The sequence below is a fragment of the Phyllobates terribilis genome, unplaced genomic scaffold (assembly GCF_046119375.1).
Source record: "Phyllobates terribilis strain yellow unplaced genomic scaffold, ASM4611937v1 Scaffold_3__8_contigs__length_932513732, whole genome shotgun sequence".
Classification (NCBI taxonomy): domain Eukaryota; kingdom Metazoa; phylum Chordata; class Amphibia; order Anura; family Dendrobatidae; genus Phyllobates; species Phyllobates terribilis.
This window is the reverse complement of record NW_027362763.1, coordinates 815,267,983-815,289,090: the sequence shown is the minus strand read 5'-3', so window position 1 is coordinate 815,289,090 and position 21,108 is coordinate 815,267,983. Positions and strand designations below refer to the sequence as shown.

Genomic DNA, 21,108 nt, shown 5'->3' with positions numbered 1-21,108 from the left:
CAATAAAAGGGACACCCCCTTGCGAGACATATCAATATAGTACATGGGGGAGACGATTCACTGTTGACCTTTATGGGAATTGATAAGGTTGACGTCCCCTTACGGGGTGGTAATTGGGACAAACAAATCCTTCAGTGTTAGACCAGGTGAATTTTCTGTCTCAAAACCCAATCCCCACTTGGCCTCAATGAGACTTTAACCTTTGGTTGTTTCCTTTAAATCTATCTCCCTTAACCTTAGGGCCTATCAGGGATATTTAGGGAGAGCCGTCGTGGAGCGGGGGCGCCATTCTCGTTTTCCCTTATGGTGCCAACCTCCGCTGTCAGGTAGGCTGCCAGAATAGTTGAAATAGGGTACATTAGGACCTTCCTCTCTTCTTTCTTTTTCTCCAATTCGGTTGTCCATCTGTGTGCCTGACAATTTTAGGATTTTTTCATGATTATTCATGACCCTTGGCCAATTGGCCCGCCTCAACTACCACGTTAAAAAATATTTTGTCCTCCCCCGGCCGTGTTATATCCTGGGTTGTAGGATTCCTTTTACCTAAATAATTAGGGTGTTTTTGTAATTATATAGCATTGCTATTTCTACCCCTGGATTTCTATGAATTCTTGAGATGATATGTCTTTGCATTTTTGATTAGGCGTTATGGCTTATTTTATAGATTGCTATAATAGCCATATTTATAGACATGAATTTATACCTCTACTGTATCTATGTGATGGTCTCTTTCTTCTTTCACCCCCTTATAGTGGTGGTTGTCATGGTAATGGCGCCTCATTTGAGTGTATACATGGTTGGGTGTTCTGTATGGAGCGCAGGTATATGTTAGTTGCGCTTCCCCTCATCAATATGGTGGTGACATGTTGTGTGGGACTTTGCAGGTGCGTCCCCACACTGGAGCGCAGTGAGCCGGTTTTCATGGTTTGGCGATGCGTTCCACCTTGGAACGCATCGCTTTGTTGGTGCCTTCGTGTATAGTCGGTTATATATATAGCGCACCGGAAGTGACGCAGTGCTGTCACTGCCGCGCGATACCTGACCTATGCGTTCCACACTGGAGCGCAGTGGACCGGATGTTACATGTTTGTCCCGCCCCTTCCGGTTCCTCCTTGATCGGCGATGCGTTCCAACGTGGAACTCTTCACCTTGTCATTACCTGCGCCTTCAGTCTGGTCACATGAACACTGTGGTGCGTCACATAGCGCACCGGAAGAGAAGTGATGTTTGTTTGTAATTGGCGCTAAAAGTGAGCATATTTAAAACGCCACCCATTATCTGAGCATGTAGCACATGTAATTCCCTTTTGTATTTTGTTTTTGGGAATCCTATCATGCTGTGCTTATACAGCGGTCCCCTATTTTCCTCACTATCCCCTGATGAGTGACTAACGAAACGCGTAGGGAATGGGAAACTTTTTGGGACATGTGCAATAGATCCCCAGCTCACCTTTTTATACATGAGATATCGCTTTATGGGTAATGTGTGGGTAGTCCCCCCCCCCCCCCATTTGTTTGTATCTCTTCTGTGGATTGTACCTCTCTGGATGAAGTAACCAGCCAAGTGGGGATCCTCTTGTGCTTTGAGTAAGGCTATACTCCAACTATCGGTGATATTGTTCCTTTCTCATTTATTTACATGTCACTGCCTTATTGCTGGGGGGTTATAATATTGGGTAATTGCACCCTCGCTCCCTTGGGTTTGTGACTAAATGTCTATGTGTGTCGTTTGTTGGTTTATCGTGTCTATTGTCTATTTTTATTGAGCCATTGGCCTTTTTTTATCATATAATAATTAAAAGTTATATTTCAATATAGCTTCTACCATGCTAGATTTATACTGATATGGTTGGTAGTCCAAATCCTACATTTTTTTAGTTTCCATTCAGAATCAACATTTTGTATGGAAAATGGCACCACCTGGAAGATAAATGTCACAAGACCTGAGAAAGAAAATAATGTCCTTACAGAAGAAAGGTGAAGGCTACAAGAAGCTCGGTAAAGCTTTACTTTACAGTCATAACACTGTAGTAAAAGTGATACAAAAATGTAACAAAGTTGGAACTGCAACCATCTAATGTCCAGGCCGACCATGGAAGTTAACACCTAAACAGGAGCTTCTTCTAATGAGAGGGGTTGAAGACAATTGACATGCAATTTCACTGTAGTTAGCTAAAGAAATAGAGCACCAAACTGCGGAGTTTCCCGTGGCACAATATAGCATACACTGCAGAGGAATGGCATGCATGGGTGTCGTCCCATGCATGCCCGCCTACAATTTTACAGGGCCAATGCGGATAAATATTAAGACTACTGGGACACTATTTCCTGCACACTATACTTGAATCACTATGTACATACAAAGGCAGCATCTTATTCATTTAACAATCTACCCAGTTCATTGTTATATAATTGTATGTTTTTTGTTAATGTCGCATTTGCATACAGTATATTTGAAAAGGGGGGCCCTGGAGATGGTTACCGGTGGGCCCTTGGCACCCCAGTCTGAGGCTGCCTAGAAGACTTGGTGCTGTCCTTTAAATCATGGAGCGCATACTGAATGCTAGATGTAATCGTTTTTGATGTGGTGTGTATTCATTTTTACATCAAGTACAGTATTTTTCGGACTATAAGAACCACCGGACCATAAGACGCACCTAATTTTTAGAGGAGGAGAATGGAAAAAAAAATGTAAGCAAAAAATGCGGTTACGATGCACTGTTAAGGGGGAGGGGGTCTTCTGCTGACAGTGGTATAGGGGTAATGTCTCTCAATTCTGATAATATCCCCCATCCTGACATATATGCTCCCTTCCTATTATACGTGGCCCCCATCCTGGTATGCATGGCACCCCTCATCCTTATCCTGGTATGCATGACACCCCTCATCCTTATCCTGGTATGCATGGCACCCCTCCATCCTGGTATGCATGGAACCCCTCATCCTTATCCTGTATGCATGGCACCCCTCATCCCTATCCTGGTATGTTTGGCACCCCTCATCCCTATCCTGGTATGTATGGCACCCCTCATTCTTATCCTGGTATGCATGGCACCCCTCATCTCCTATCCTGGTATGCATGGCACCCCTAATCCCTATCTTGGTATGCATGACATCCCTAATCTTTATCTTGGTATGCATGGCCCACTCATCCTTACCCTGGTATGCATGGCCCCCTCATCCTTATCCTGGTATGCATGGCCCCCTCATCCTTATCCGGGTATGCATGGCCCCCTCATCCTTATCCTGGTATGCTTGGCCCCCTCATCCTTATCCTGGTATGCATGGCCCCCTCATCCTTATCCTGGTATGCATGGCTCCCTCATCCTTATCCTGGTATGCATGGCCCCCTCATCCTTATCCTGGTATGCATGGCCCCCTCATCCTTATCTTTGTATGCATGGCCCCCTCATCCTTATCCTGGTATGCATGGCCCCCTCATCCTTATCCTGGTATGCATGGCTCCCTCATCCTTATCCTGGTATGCATGGCCCCCTCATCCTTATCCTGGTATGCATGGCCCCCTCATCCTTATCCTGGTATGCATGGCCCCCTCATCCTTATCCTGGTATGCATGATCCCCCTCATCCTTATCCTGGTATTTATGGCCCCCTCATCCTTATCCTGGTATGCATGGTACCCTCATCCTTATCCTGGTATGCATGGTCCTCCTAATCCCCATCACGCTGCACATAAAAAAATAAACACTCCTACTAACCATTTTTCTCTCTCTTCCAGCGCTGCGTCCTGTCTGTCCACACTGATCTCGCCATGTGAGCCGCGCATGATGTCACTGCCATGCGCGGCTCACAAGGAGAGATCAGCTGCCGGAAGTCACTGGTCCCCACTCCGGGACTGTGTGCACGGGGAGCAGTGACTTCATGCCCCTTAATAGCCAGCACACAGTGTGTCAGCTGTTAAAGGGCATGAATATTCACCCCCTCCCCACATCCATGGGCGTGGAGAGGGGGGTGAATTTTCATGCCCTTTAATAGCGGGCACACGCGATCACCCGGCAGCAGCAGGAGCCACGCTGCGGATACACTGTGTGCCGCTATTAAGGAGAATGAATATTCACTGCTCCCCACGCCCATGAGGGGACAGTGTAGGCTGCAGCAGGCAACTGCTGCCTCTTGTTCCCCGCTCCTCCGCTGCTACCACTCCCTCCACATCCCACACCCCACACAGTATATACATATACCCCCCCCAACATTCGGACTTATACAGTGGGGGAAATAAGTATTTGATCCCTTACTGTTTTTGTAAGTTTGCCCACTGACAAAGACATGAACAGTCTATAATTTTAAGGGTAGGTTAATTTTAACATCGAGAGATAGAATATCCCCCCAAAAAATCAAGAAAATCGCAATGTATAAATTGGATAATTTTTTTTGCATTTTGCAGTGAGAAATAAGAATTTGATCCCCTAAAAACCATTACGAGTTCTGGCTCCTACAGACCAGTTAGACTCTCCTAATCAACTCGTTACCTGCATTAAAGACAGCTGTCTTACATAGCCACCTGTATAAAAGACTCCTGTCCACAGACTCAATTAATCAGTCAGAGTACCTCTTGAAGCTCATCAAGAGAATGCCAAGAGTGTGCAAAGCAGTCATCAAAGCAAAAGGTGGCTACATTGAAGAACCTAGAATATGAGGCTGTGTGCCCACGTAGCGTTTTTCAAGCGTATATGCTGCGGAATTTCCGCAGCGTAAACGCTTGAAAAACGCATGTATATCCGCACCCCATGGTCCCCAATGGCATTCCGCAATGTCAATGCCCATGCTGCGGATTTTTCCGCAGCGAATATGCTGCGGTCAAAAATTCGCAGCATGTTCATTAATTTTGCGGAAGCGCTGCGGAATCAATGTGCGGATGGTATCCAAGTCTGGATGAGAGGAGACTCTCATCCAGACCTGGGTACCAAAGAACCTGTAAAAAAAAAGAATAAAATAAAGTTTATACTTATCTTCTGATGTTTTCCCTCCGTCGCGCTGTTGTCTGAAGGACCTGCCACGTCATTGAGTCATGTGACCCATCACATGACTCAATGACGTCACCGCAGGTCCTGCACACAACAGCATGAGCCGCTCAAGACTCCGGACGGGGCAGAGAATGCATCAGAAGGTGAGTATAAACTTTATTTTTTTATTTTTTACCATTCTGAACAAGTTGTCAAGCACTTTTCCAAGTGATGCTTGGAGAAGTGCTTGATAACCCGCATGCGGAAATGCATGCAAAGACGCCTCACAAACGCTTCTACCTGGCGGGAAAACCGCATGTAATATCCGCATGCGATTTTCCCGGCAGGGAGAAGCGTAAAAAATATGCTTCAGGTCCGCAACGTGGGCACATAGCCTAAGACATATTTTCAGTTGTTTCACACTTTTTTGTTAAGTATATAATTCCACATGTGTTAATTCATAGTTTTGATGCCTTCAGTGTGAATGTACAATTTTCATAGTCATGAAAACACAGAAAAATCTTTAAATGAGAAGGTGTGTCCAAACTTTTGGCCTGTACTGTATCTGACCCATACAGAATAGCATAACTTTATTGCGTTGTCTTGTTAGAACAATTTATCCCCTATCCACAGGAATGAAGCCACATTCCTATGGGACTGTTGGATCACGGTATTCCACTGTCTGCGGCAGCCTCCTAGGGAATTGTTGGAATGGAGGTCAAGCATGCACGCAACGGCTCCATTCTAACTGGGGTATTAGTGCCCCATTCCGGCTATGCATTGGGGTCCTAGAAGTCAGAACCAAACCAATCTAAAAGTTATCACCTATTCTGTGGATAACATGGATAACACCTACTCCACTGGCTAAATGAATGAGTTAGGAAGGCTCATTCTTTGGTATATTGGAAAAAAGCTTTCCTGTTGTAATTTTCTCTAAATAACCTCTAAAGTGTCCTCATAAGAATAATGGACAAGAGATGATGGTGAAGTATGATAATGCATGCTCACAAAACATATTGAAGAACCTACTTTCAATATAGCATTGATTCACTTGCACTAGTTATCTGGCTCCTGTTTGTCCATCTCCCGTCCAAATGGGATCGGTCAACAGGTTTTTGCTATCTTATCTCTGAGCAGCAGAATGTAGGGCTTACTGGGCTACTTGCTGTCATTTTGATAGAATCATTGTTATAACTGTTGCAGACTTAGCAGTTCTCTGAATACTGGGCCTTGCAAAACCACAGCCACAGCATTGATTGACAGCTTTTGTGTACACTGTGCATAGGCAGAAACCTGCTAATTAGTGGTATGCGTGGAATTATACATAGCTCATGAATGTGGAGGACTACATAACAGCAGGTTTGCTTGTCCTCTAGTGAAAATCTCCTGCTGATAAAACGGTCATTTTTTTTCAAAATGACAGCAAGTAGCTCAGTTAGGCACACATCACTGGAATCAGGATCTCTGTTTCTATATTATGCTGCTCTCAGATTAGGTGGCAAAAACCTGGTGACTGATTTCCTATAAGCTCGCATTCCTGAGAAAAAATACTGACCGAATACTGACCAAATACTGATAGTGGGGCCGCGGCCTAAATCTTTACCTGGTCTCTCTTTTGTCAGCACTTACACAGAAGGGTACATCAACAATTCTTTAGTTAAATATAAATACATTTTTGTACTAAAACTATTAACCAGATAATAAGAAACAATAATATTTCATATGCTGCATTTCAAGTTTTTCACCTTATATGAAAGGTTGCCTGTAACGTATCATGCAGAAGTAGTATGTGCCATTGCTGTCACATTTCTTGCAGCTGGAAGTGCTCAAATACCTATGATCTCATGCTAAACATGGAGATTTTCCAGTATTTTTTTCGACACAGGCCTATATATCTGAATAAGAGTATAAACCATTGTTGAGATGCAATGCCTGCTGAAACATATCGGCTATTTTTTTTATTTTAAATCTTTCTGCTATTTGAATGCACATTTACAAGCAAAGTCAAAAACCCAATTTAATAAAAATATATATATTGTATATGAACATCCACATAAATATTTTCTGTTACATGTAAGATCAAAAATCCCATACACAGACACTGCATTTTTTGCTGTATTAGGACACTAATACTGCATAATGTGAGGCCTGCCTAAAGTTATATGACGTGCTACTTTTTTTCTTAGCTGTAGCAGATGTGTAACCAATGAAATGTAGTTTGGTTTACATTGTGTTTCATTTTGCTGCCTGCTATTTCCTGTATAGTAATTGTATGTGAATAGTAACCAGGTTTAGAATCAACAAGATAATCACGACTTGTGAACGGCCCTATTCACTATTAGGCCAGGGTCCCACTAGTGTATCACATGCGATATGTTAATGACACTCGGCTCCTGCTCTGCTGTGAGTGTGAGCCGAGTATCAGTGCCCTGTGCTCCGATCCTCTAGCATGAGAGAATCACAGCACAGCTGCGGAGGAGACAGAGAAGGTCATTTCTACATCTCCTCTGTTGCTGGCGTCTGTGGGAATACTTTCGAGAAGCTCTGGAGAGCGACAGAAGCGCACACAAAATAGGGCAATACCGTCTGACAAGGGATAGGTATAATTGATGGTAGCACTCACCTAAAGGTGTTGCGTACAGGCACAACACCTATAAATGCATGAAAATCCGCTGCTGCTGCCCCGTGGCTGGAGAAAAGGGTTCTTTAAGAGTTAGGCTGTGTGCCCACTATGCGCTTTTTAAGCGTTTCCGCAGCGACAATTCCGCCGCAGAAACGCTTAAAAAACGCTTGGTAGAAGGTCTACCATGATCCCCAATGATAATCCGCATGTGCTGTGCACATGCTGCAGAAATTTCCACTGCGGATTATCATTGCGGAAAAAAACGCAGCACTACCAATTATTTTGCGTTTTTGCTGCCATTGACTTGCATTGAATCGCTTAATATCCGCATGGCTACATGTGCACATGCGGATATTAAGCAATTCAATGTGTGGATGGTACCCGGTTTTGGAGAAGAGGAGACTCTCATCCAGACCCGGGTACCATAGTACCTGTAAAAGAAAAAAATATAAAAATACATTATACTTACCTTCTGATGGCCCCCGGTCTCCATAGTGATGCGTCCTGGCTTCCCGGCAGCTCGCGATGGTCTAAAAGGACCTGCCATGACGTCATTTAGTCATGTAACGGGTCACACGACCGCTGACGTCGGCAGTCACGTGACCTGTCACATGACTAAATTACGTCATGGAAGGTCCTTTTACACAACCGCGAGACACCGGGAAGACCGGACGCATCGGATAAGGAGACCGGGGGCCATCAGAAGGTGAGTATAATTTTTTTTACATTTTTATTCTTTTTTTTAACTAACTTGGTGACAAAACATGAATCCATGCCGTTTGCATGGATTTATATAGTGTGACCTAGTTCTCAAGCACTTTTCCTAGTGATGCTAAAATTGCTTGGAAAGCGCTTGACAACCCGCATGCGAACTCACATGATCAAAACCCTTCACATCCGCTTGTCCCTGGCTGAAAAAACGCAAGTAAAATCCGCATGCGTTTGTTCTGCCAGGGAGATGTAGAAACGCTCAGGAAAAATCCGGAGCATTTCTGCATCATGGGCACATTGCCTTAATGACAAAAAATGGAAGCTGCCACGTTTAGGTGGGCTGCGCTGTGGGAATGAGGAGCCTTGGGATTCCAAAATGGTTTTTATTAATACCAATGCTTTTTTGCACCGGACCGGCACCTTTCTCAAGGGCTAAAACCAAGTGGCCTCACTTGGGTTTTATACCTTGAGAAAGGCGCCGGTCTGGTGCAGAAACGCGCCAGACCAGCGCCTTTTCTCCTATGGGTGAAAAAATGCAGCAGATACGCAGCAAAAACGCAGGTGCGTTTTCTGCTGCAGAAACGCTGAAAGAAGTGACACTCTATTTTCCAAATACGCAAGTAAGGCATAAAATACGCATCGAATAAAAAGCAACATGTGTGAACAGAGAATTCTGGTTTCTCATACACTTTGCTGGTACTGCTAGACGCAGCTGATAATTTGCATAAAAATCTGCTGCAAAATACGCAGCAAAACACAACATGTGTGAATATAGCCTAAATGTGGAATAAGTCAATAATAGTCTGAATGGTATTAAGTGTCTATTCCTATAAAAAGTCTAATTTAATATCTAATCAACATATAACCCACTGTATTGACATATGGTATGTATTGGGATTATATTTATTTTCAACAATGTGCCTTTTAAATGTGGAATATCTTACTAATAACTAAATTAAATGTTTATTCTTGTATAAAAAGCCTAATTTAGTATTCATAACACGTAATTCAAGTTATTGTTTGAGGTTATACTGATTGTGGATTGTTTGACCTAATCCCTATTCCAAATGCCTATTATTATATGTATTTGAGAATTACTAATGTGTTGATTGGTCGACCTGCCTGTCAGTCATGACAGCTTGTATAAATAACCTGAGAATGTGCTCGCCCTTAGAAAAAGCCAGTATCCATGCGAAACGCGTGTCAGGGACACATGTCCCTGTTAGATGCTAGGCAGTAAATATGGTCTGAAATAAAGTAACATACAGTAGATAGGCGCAACGAAGGGAGGGGAAACGGGAATGAGAGCTTACCACGCCGATCAGTCTGGAGTATATTCACATGAAGTTGCTCCGGTGGGTGCCAAAGTAGTAGATTGGAGAGGATTACATCGGCACATCCAAACCCGGATTAAAATTGCAAATCTTTATTTGGAACAAGAATATTTGTCACGCACCAGAAATGCATCGGGTTTCTATATTTTAATATGAATTTTATCTAGTTCCAAATAAAGATTTGCAATTTTAATCCTGGTTTGGATGTGCCGATATAATCCTCGCCTATCTACTAACCTAGATAGGGTTAACAAATTTTATACACCAACATGCGCTGCTATAATGGCACCGCCTGGTAAACTGCAGCTAATCTGGTAGTTTATCTATAACTGTGCGCAGACTGCTTCCGAGCGTCGGTGTTGTCACTGGCATAGGGAGACCCTGCCTGCAGCCGCTAAACTTACTCGCCGTCCTTCACGCTAGCTGCACACGGGATGCGGCTCGCGTGTCAGATCATCCGGTGGCGTGTTTGCAGCTAGACATCGATTGTACCTGCACAGCAGTGGAGATACATTGCTTCATAGCTGTTATACATCCTATACTAGCCGTATACAGGCCTGACACGGCTTATTTATTATATCAAATTTGGATGATACAAGCTTTACCTTGGCTGGTGACATATAGCAGCTCTAACAGATAATAGATAACTTAAACCTCACAATAGGATATCAATTGGTGATCACCATATGGTCAGATCTGACACAAGCAGATAATATTTATTTGATATTTCTTATGTGGTTCTATAAATTTCATGACCCAATATATGATAAATATGGATGCTATTTAAACTTGACCTTTAATTAATAAGGCCTCACCTCCGCCCTCCTCCATCATGACGCTTCTGATGGGGTTGGACGGATGTGACATTGGATGCCGGCTCCCGGGACTTCCGGTCAGCGGCGCGGTCATTGCGAGCACCGCTTCAAACAGCCTCATTAGCGACCTATATATACTAGGCCAGACATCCCCTGCATTACACCTCCGAGAAAGCGCACTGCGAAACGCGCGTCAGGGGTTTACCAGTGGCAGCCTAACAGGTCATGTATTTGCTGTGGCATACTTTTATTTGATACTTTGTTCCCAGCTTTCCTCCATGATCTATCTTCCTATGTGTTTATGGAATATAATGTATTATAGGTATTTAACCCCCTCCGTGTGCATCGATTCATTTTTCACTATTCTGGGGCACATTTTTGTACACCCCAGTCATACCTGTCCTTTTAGGATTATTCCACATTTTTTGGGGTTGACTTACATTAGTGCACAGGATGTGGGTATATACATAGAGTATATGTTTGTCCTCTCTATGGTTGCATATTTTCCTACTGCTTTATGATTGATTAGATAGATTGGGTATAACTGGTGAACAATACCTTTGTGGCTGTTCTATGTCTGAATTTCTCCATTTACATTTTTTTTATTTTATGTTATCACATTTTAATAACAATATTGAATAAATTTGATATTTTTATTACCTTGGCGTAATTGCCCCAATCTTTATATAGGCTTATGCTGGAACTAAAGTAATTGTTCAATGCAATCACATAAAGCATTGGACAGAAGTAGGTAGGAAGTTGTATAGCAGACCGATCAGCTGTCAGCTTGTGGAGATAGATGGCAAATTGTGCATTTACAACAGATGAAATGATAGAACCACTAATGAATATTCATATGTAATCCATTCTGGTGGAGATTCATAGATAAAATTCTGCAAGAAAACATGATTAATATGAAAAGAATAACTGAATAAATTGTTAGATTGGTTTAAGATGGGCTTTTTGGTAGAACTCTATGGTAAAGACTACAAAGTACAATATAAAGTATTATGTTATGTGTTGTTGAGTCCATGGGGCAACTATGGAAAATATTCTATCCTTGTGAGAACACTCCCACAGCTAATGTAATAGGAACAATCCATATACTGTGTGAAAATTATTAGGCAATTTGTATTTTTGATGATTAATTTTATTATTGAACAACTCCAGTGCTGTCAGTCAATCCAATCAATAATAAACCTGAATATTTAAGAAAGTAAAAGTGAGGTTTGTGTTTCTTAGGAGGATATCTATGTGCCGAATTATTGGGCAACTATTAGTGCGCAAAATTATTATGCAACTCAATGAAAAATATAAAGTCCCTATTTATTTTAATGATGGCTGTATTATACAATATATGTACATTTTACCTATTGTGTCCCCCTATTTCCTTATAGATTGTAAACTTGCGAGCAGGACCCTCACTTCTCCTGTATGTGTTGAACTATGTATTACTTTGTGATGTCTTTATTGTTTGTACATGTCCCCGCTTAACTGTAAAGTGCTGCGGAATATGTTGCGTCTATATAAACAAAAATAGTAGTAGTAGTAGCAGTACTAGTAGTAGTTGTAGCAGTAGTAGTAAAGTTTCCTATCTCAAGTGTTTATTTTCATCGGTTACAGTGAGAATAGCCACCAAACAACTCACGATGTACGAAAATACAGTGGCATGTAAAAGTTTGGGCACCCCTGGTCAAAATTACAGTTATTATGAACAGTTAAGCAAGCTGAAGATGAAATGATCTGTAAAAAGCCTAAAGTTAAAGATGACACATTTCCTTTGTATTTTAGGCAAAAAATATAAATATATTTTCATCTTTTACATTTCAAAAATTACAAAAAGAAAACTGAGCCGATGAAAAAAATTGGGCACCCTCCACCTAGTAGCACTCCATTTTGAAAGTATCACAGCTTATAAATGCTTTTTCTAGCCAGCCAAGTGTCTGGGTGAGCCTCCACTGAGCCGGGGGGTAATGGCGGCTAACTGTCACAGTGGCCTCACCAGCTGGAAGGCTGTCCTCAGCAGAGTAAAAAGGGAGTTGTGGAAGGGATGCAGGATCAGCCCATCTCATTTAGTAATGTCCAGACCTCAGGTGCAACAGTAAGAAAAACTCACTTTTACTGGAGCAGTTGATGATGATGATGATGATGATGATTACAGTTCCCCACAGTTATTGATAATGAAAGCCATGAGACTCTATGAGCTGTCCCAGGCCTAAGGTGTAGATGAAGAAGAGCAGGGGTCCTAGAACTGAACCTTGGAGGACACCGACAGATAGAGGGCGAGATGAGGAGGTGGTGTGTGAGTAGGGGACACTGAATGTCCTGTCTCTTAGGTATGAGGAGATCCAGGATAGGGCCAAGTCTGTGATGCCGAGAGATGAGAGAGTTTGTAGTAAGAGGGAATGGTCCACTGTGTCGAAGGCAGATGACAGGTCTAGGAGGAGGACAGAGTAGTGTCGCTTAGATTTGGTGGTTAGTAGGTCATTGGTGACTTTAGTCAGTGCAGTTAGAGTAGAATGGTGCGGTCGGAAACCCGATTGTAGGCGGTCAAAGAGGGAGCAGGAGGAGAGGTGGGAGGACAGCTCAGAATGGACGTGTTGTTCCAGTAGTTTTGAGGCATAGGGGAGAAGTGATATGGGGCGATAGCTAGTCAGAGAGGATGGGTCAAGGGAGGGCTTTTTGAGGATGGGTGTGATTGAGGCATGTTTGAAGCATGAGGGGAAGACACCAGTTGTTAGTGACAGGTTGAAGAGGTGGGCTAGGGCTGGGATGAAGATAGTGGTAAGGTTTGGGATGAGGTGGGACGGGATTGGGTCAAGTTTACAGGTGGTGAGATGTGATTTGGAGAGTAAAGAGGAAAGTTGATCTTCCATAATGATGGAGAAGGTGGTTTTGGAGGAGGAGGGTTGAGTAGGTGTTGGGCGGGGCTGAAATAAGAGGAGAGGGAGGAGGCACTGGGGGATGGAGGAGAGAATTGAAGATGTTGAATAGTTGTTTGGGGTTGTGAGACAGGGAGGATATGAGAGATGCGAAGTATGTTTGTTTTGCTGCAGTGAGTGTGGACTTGAAGGTAGTAAGGGACTGTTTGAATGCGATGAAGTGCTCATTGGAGTGGGACCTTTTCCATCTACGCTCAGCAACCCTGGAGGCGCGTCTCAGTTCTTTAGTTAGACTGGTGTGCCAGCGTTGTCTGTTGATTGTGCGAGCTTTGTTATGTGTGAGGGGGGAAACCGAATCGAGAGCTGCTGCTGTTGTGGTGTTGTATAAAGTGGCAGCAACATCTGCATCATGTAAGGAACTAATGTCTGTAAGGGGGAGAAGGGATTCAGAGAGTGAGTGTAGGTCAAGGTGTTTGAGATTTCTGCGAGGGTATGCAAGTTTGTGGAGTGTGAATTGTTGCCCTGGAGAGGAGAGGGAAGAGAATGTAAGTAGGTTGTGTTCAGAGAGAGGGAGAGGTGAGTTAGAGAGGTTAGATAGGGAACAGAGGCGGGTGAAGATGAGGTCCAGTGTGTGGCCGTCTTTGTGGGTGGGTGTGGAAGACCACTGAGTAAGACCGAAGGAGGAAGTGAGGGATAGAAGCTTAGAGGCAGCTGAGAGGGAAGTGTCAATGGGGATGTTAAAGTCGCCCATTAGGATAGTGGGAATGTCAACGGAGAGGAAATGAAGTAGCCAAGTGGTGAAGTGGTCAAAGAAAGTGGTGGTTGATCCTGAGGGGCGGTAAATGACAGACAGTTGAAGGTTGGAGGGAGGTGTAGATGCGCACGCAGTGCACTTCAAAAGAGGGGAGAGTAATTGAGGGTGGCAGTGGGATATGGGTGAAGGTGCAGTTATCTGAGAGAAGGAAACCTATTCCTCCACCGTGCTTGCCGGTGCTTATGGAGAGGTGGAATCCGCTGTATGAAAGTGCAGCAGAAGAGGCCGTGTCAGAGGGGGTGAGCCAGGTTTCAGTGATGCCGAGGAAGGATAGCTTGTTAGTGATGAAGAGGTCATGAATGTAGGAAAGTTTGTTGCAGACGGAGTGAGCGTTCCATAGAGCTCCTGTTAGAGGGACTGGGGATGCGGGGGCTGGGCGGATGGGTATAAGGTTAGAAGGGTTACGAGAGTTTGGGATAGATCGTGGGTAGTAGGTGGAAGTGATTGTAGGGATGTGGTGAGGAGGGCCGGAATGTAGAGAGATGTCGCCCGCAGTGAGGAGGAGCAGAGAAAGCGTTAGTAGGTGGGAGCAGGAGAGGGCATGAGGTGGCTGTCTGTGTTTGGAGACACAGGATTGTATGTTGAGGAATAGCTCTGAGGAGGAGGTGAGATGGGTGGGGAGAATGGAGGGAGAGATGAAGAGTTCATTACTAGGTGTAGGGATTAGGGGTGGTTGGAAAAGGTGAAGGATTAAGGGGGTGAGAGTGAAAACAAACACAAACATTGTTTACTGTGATTTAGTATCCAGTTACCTTCAGTTCACTTCAGGTTCAATTCAGGATTAATTCATGTTTCACACACTTAAGCAATGGACACTTAAGGTGATGGACACATGGATTTACAACAAAACTTTTGATTTTGAGAACTTTTGATGCCTCTCAAAATCATATATTAGAAATTTCAAAAATGCTGCATCCCTCAGTAAGACTTTTAACAATTTCTGACATTTCAGAGTCATTTAAATCTGTTTATTGGCCTATTTTTGCCCAAGGAAAACAAGCGGCCTAATAATTCGGCACACCTTGATAAAGGATGGTATATCCTTAGGTCACATCCTACCTCATTACACAAATACACATCATCTGATCTGCTTCATCCAACAAGCATTCAAGTCCATACAGCTTGGAGTTGGAAAATATACCTAAAAATGATGTAATCGAAACACTCATTTGTCTATTAATTGTACACATAGTATACATGGATGAAAATGACGGTAAAGCACTGTGGAGAATGACTGTGCCATATGTTAGTATAAATACACATAAATACACAAGTTGCTGAGAAACTGTAACAGATCTATTACCTCCCTATTCAACCCCAGTGCTTTAAAATGATGATATTGACACCTTCACTTCTGTACACCTCCAGGAAATTTTAATCAATAGGAATTATGTTTTTCCACTTTTTGCTGTTTAAACCTGGGGGGTGCGTGTTAGAGCTCGTTCACACTTGCCTATAAGTCAGATGAATTCAATCTGATGAAAAATCAGACTGCACCCGGACCAATGTTATTCAGTGAGGCAGTGCAGATCTGCATATTTTTCCTCAGCTGTAAAAAAAAATACAGAAATTACATATTTTTGGCCTCCAGAATACTGCAATAAAATGCAATAAGAGGTGATCAAAACGTCAGGTCACAAAAAATAAGCCCTCACACAGCCCCATATCCCGAAAATTGAAGGCTTTACTGGTCTCGGAAAATGGTGACACAAGCAACATTGTAAAAAAAAAAAATTCTGAATTTTTATTCACTACTTAAATAATAAAAAAAACATGTTTGGTATCTGCGTACTTGTATTGACCTGAAGAATCATATTGCCTGGTCAGTTCTACCATATAGTGAACATGGTAAATAAATAACCCAAAAATCAATTGCGATATTGTACTTTTTGCAATTTCAAAGCTCTTTGAATTTTTTCCCGTTTCCTAGTACATCACATGATTAAATGAATGAGGTCATTCAAAAGTACAGCTCATCCCGAGTCCGGAAAAATAAAAAATGTTATGGCTTTTGGAAAAGGGAAGGAAAAAGCGAAAACGAAAAAAAAAAAATGAAAAGTCGCCCGGTTGTGAAGGGGCTAATTGGTCAGCATGGAAATAAGCACGTTTGCAACTTTCTTTTTCTATCTGCTGTCATTCTTCTGCAATGACAGCTTTTATCTCTTATACTGTACAACTATAGTGTACTGCATTTTACAGTACAAATCACAAATGTAATCCACCTGAAAAATGCAGCAAAAATGCAGAAAATACACAGCTAGCTATTATTTATTATTATAGCACCATTTATTCCATGGCGCTTTACATGTGAAAGGGGGTATACATACAAAAACAATTACAATAATCTTGAACAAAACGTGATGGCGACTGGTACAGGAGGAGAGAGGTCTACAAGGGATGGGTGAGGATACAGTAGGTGAGGGTAGAGCTGATTGTGCAGCGGTATGTTGGAGCGATGGTTACTGCAGGTTGTACGCTTGTCGAAAGAAGTGGGTCTTCCAGTTCCTTTTGAAGGTTTCCATGGTAGGCGAGAGTCTGATATGTTGGGATAGAGAGTTCCAGAGTAGGGGAGATGTACGGGACAAATCTTGTATGTGATTGTGGGAAGAGGAGATAAGAGCGAAGTAGATGGTCACAGATGTATGGGGGAGACAGGTTGTGGATGGCTTTGTATGCCATGGTTAGGGTTTTGAACTGGAGTGTCTGGGCAATGGGGAGCCAATGAAGGGATTGACAGAGAGGAGAGTCCGGGGGATAGCGGAGGGACAGGTGGATTAGTTGGGCAGCAGAGTTTAGGATAGATTGGAGGAGTGGAAGAGTGTTGGAAGGGAGGCCACAGAGCAGGAGGTTGCAGTAGTCGAGGCGGGAGATGATGAGGGTGTGCATTAGTGTTTTTGCAGATTTGTGGTTGAGGAATGTGCGGATCCGGGAAATATTTTTGAGTTGTAGTCAGCAGGAAGTGGAAAGGGCTTGGATATGTGGTTTGAAGGAGAGATCAGAATCCAGGGTTACCCCAGGGATGCGAGCTTGCGGGACTGGGGAGAGTGAACAGCCATTGACATTGATAGCTAGGTCAGTTGGGGGGGGTGAATGAGATGGTGGAAAGATGATGAATTCTGTTTTATCCATGTTAAGTTTTAGGAATCTAGCAGAGAAGAAGGATGAAATAGCGGACAGACATTGTGGGATTTTGGTTAGTAAGGAAGTGATATCGGGTCCAGAGAGGTAGATCTGTGTGTCATCAGCATAGAGATGATACTGAAAGCCATGAGACTCTATGAGCTGTCCCAGGCCGAAGGTGTAGATGGAAAAGAGCAAGGGTTTGTTTGTTTTTTTTTACATAATGTTTTTACTGCCAAGAGTGAAGTTTTGGCTGCAAAAAAAATGCTGCAAAAAATACCGTTAATGTATGTTCACTTGTAAGGCTATGTTCACACTTTGCGTTTTTGCTGCATTTTTTATGCAAATTAAAAGCTGCCAAAGCTATGAGATTTCAGAGATCTCATACACACTCTTGTTTTTTTTTTCCTGACTGAATTGGAAAACTGCTGCTCTTTTGAAAACTACAGCATGTCAATTTGTTCAGTGTTTTTGCAGTGTTTTTTTCACCCATAGAAAGCAATGAGTAAGTGCAAAACAGCAGCAAAAAATGTTGCCATCAGATTTTACAGCATTTTTAGTGAATAAAGCCGGTACGGAAGGATGTGAAACCCATTTAGTTTTGTGATTTTCCCAAGTGTAAACCATAATGTCTTGGTATCCTCCCATGAGCTAAAAATGACAATCCATTATTATTACCCAGGTCATTACGAGTTTGTAGACACCAAACATGTATAGATTCATTTTATACAATTGGTGAAAAAAAATCCAAAGTTTGTTAAAAAAAAAAAAAAAAAAGTCGCCATTTTCCGAGACCCGTAGATTCTCCATTTTTCGGGATCTGGGGCCGAATGAGGGCTTCTTTTTTGCTCGCCGAGCTGACAGTTTTATTGATACCATTCCCTTTTGGATTAGATACAGTGTTTTGATCGCCCATTATTGCATTTTATTGCAATGTTGCGTCGACCAAAAAATCATAATTCTGGCATTTTGATTTTCTTTCTCATTACACCGTTTACCGATCTGATTAAGGCCGGTTTCACACGTTTGCATATCTCCGGTAACGGAAAAACCTATACCGCATCAGGATCACATGGACGGGTGCCTGGGAATCAACGCTTTGTTCTGCAGACAAAACCTTCTCTCTTAGCATAAAAACTGCATTTACCGCATTTTTGCTGCATTTTTGAGGCATTTGTAGCTGTGTTTCACGGTGAGTTTTTCATGCATATTACATGTGTGGCAATCAAGAAAAGGACATAGCGCATATCAGTATTACTGGCCGGAAACATAGCTTAAATAGAAAGTCCCCCCCATAGATAATTAATAACATAACAGGGTGAAGTACTCTTATATACAAATGCAAAAACACAAAAGAAAGAACTAATTTAACCATTATAGAATAAATTTGTTATATCTGATCCTGCAGTCAATGCCAACATGCTAATAAAATATAAAGTGCTGTAAATTATGTGCAGGAGTACAGCCCAGTCAAAATAATGACATGAAAAGCAATAGTGCAGCTCTTATATGAATGAATAGCAGCAACAAACGGGCATGAGTTAACAATATGTACAGTGGGGAAAATAAGTGTTTCATACACTGCCGATTTTGCACGTTTTACCCCCTACAAAGAATGGAGAGGTCTGTAATTTTTGCTGTATGCATGAGATTTCTGAAATCTCATTGCTTTTGCTGGGATTGTAAAATGCTGCATTTTACATACCCTAACAATACTGTACCCTCAGAGCAGCCCTAATCATTTGTCGGGTGGTTGGTACATAAGGGTTTTAGATATTGAGTCTAATGATGCAACATCAGTGATTAATCTTGAGAAGAAAAAATTGCAGCCTATGCAGAAAGGATAAAAGTGTTGTGGCATTTACCACTTGGGAAAATGTCATCTTTAATGTACAGTTGATTGTTGTCTTGAGACCATTGCGTCCAGCTCTGCCTTTGTTCCTTATGTCAGGTTGTCCTGATGAATTTGACTCTCACCTTACATGTTTACTGTTGAATGAAAAGCTGCATACTGAGCGCAGTGTGTAGGACATAGCAAGATGGAAAATGGCTTTGTTTTTCGGTAAAAAGAGAAGAGGCCGAGCATACAAAACACATTTGAAGTTTCACAGCTGCTGCTCAGAACAAGTACCGTACCTTCCCTGAACTCTGTTCTTCACTTTTCCTTTTATTTCTAAGCACGCATTAGAGGTGCCTTGTGATAAAAGCAAGTGATTAACCTTACTCCTTCCTTCATATTAGATGCTTGCTGTGCTCTACAGTACACTAGATTGACACTAGCTTTCTGTACATATAGTTTCCAGAAATTCAAAAAATGTAATTGAAATAATGGTGAGAAGTTGTCAAGGATATGCTAAATCTTCAGCGGTACTAAAATCTCACAAACTTTCATCATTGCCTCAATAAAGAGTCAGATACTGACTTTCAAGGTGCTTTAATAGGCAGCAATTGCCATAAAGTTTTTTTCCCCCTGGGATAAAGCTAATTGCATATTTTTCCCATGTACTTTGCCAATAAGATTCAAACTAGTCTTTAAGTTTTTTTTTTCCTTAGGCTTCCTTTTGGTAAAAATTAGGATAACGGCATTATTTTTCCATTGCCACCCCAGCGATGCCTCAGGCTCAGTGGTCATGCTGATGTAGAATGCGCAAGACGCTGAGTTCAGTGAATGTCGGGAAGAGTCACGTTCAATAGTTGTAATGTCACCGATTCGGCCATGTCAACAATGACCGGGTCGGCGGTGGAGAGGCATCACTGCAGTAGCTAGGGTTAAGTAAGCCTGGCTTTCTTATTTTTATGCTAAGGAATAAAAGAAGTAAAGATGGAAAGTCTCTTTAAAGAGAGCCATTGTGGCCCTCTCTGAAGCTTAATAAATTAGACCCAGCTACCCAGAAACCATCAGCAAGCATAGCTGGACAAATCATAATTACATAGTACGGCTTCAAGTCCTTCAAGTTCATCCGAGATATGGGAAAGGATAAAGGGAATTGGGTACAGGTATATCCATAATGTATATTTCCTTCTCATACCGAGTGTCAATTGAATAGATCAACATTCAGAACAAAAATGTTACATATTTACATAAGTATTTGTTATTTTCATCTAAGAAAGCATCATAGCCATTCTTGAAACCATGGACAGTTACCACTGTGCATAGCCCCTGGGGTACGCTGTTCCACAGATTGATAAGAAAAAGACTTGTCTCCTCTTGAGATTGAACCTATTTTTTTCCAGAAGTAGGAACTGCCCTCTTGTCTTTTCAGAGAGTTTTACACGAAACAACTTTTGACTAGAAATCATGATTCAATGCAAATCAAATTGGAGTAGAATTTATGAAAATTGTAGTTCCTGTAGAAATGTAACATTTTGCAACTGCATTAATGTGAAATGCCTGACTCCTTTACACATTGCAGAAGATTGCATCCGTCACAGAAGGCTGACATGACCTCAGGCGTTTCGCACGGGCTTCAAAATAATGCTTCGCAGCTATCACATCACATGTTATAGAGCAGCCAATTAGGAGGGACATTGTAGTCTGAATAAAATCCTAGGCAGGGAATGCAGCAGTTATTTTAGGGTGATTTTGAATAGTGGGAGGATGTCAGAGCTCATAGCTCAGCAATATAGAAAGGAAGACAGTAATATGTTGAATAACTGCAGCAGTGAAGAAGATGAGAGTAATACAAAGGTTCAGTTGAGCACAGAGATTCATACAGAGATGATACAGACAGAACCTAAGATAAAAACAAAATTAGAAAATACCTTGTAGTAAGTAAGTAAATAAACAAACAGTAATAGTACATGTAAATAACATAGGGCACTTAGTTAACACTGTTTTGATCAAAAA

At 42.2% G+C, this 21,108-nt stretch overlaps 1 protein-coding gene across 4 annotated transcripts in view; it reads left to right on the top strand.

Moving 5' to 3' along the window:
* Positions 1-21,108, top strand: part of TIAM2 (TIAM Rac1 associated GEF 2) — a 518,307-nt gene that overhangs the window by 81,799 nt on the left and 415,400 nt on the right. Inside the window, exon 1 of one of the 4 annotated variants that reach the window (XM_073672432.1) lies at positions 1,975-1,997. The exons of the other annotated variants lie outside the window; for them this stretch is intronic. The gene's annotated coding sequence lies outside the window, so the exon portion shown is untranslated. Of the gene's footprint in view, positions 1-1,974; positions 1,998-21,108 lie in introns of those variants that run through there. 4 annotated transcript variants of the gene reach the window in all.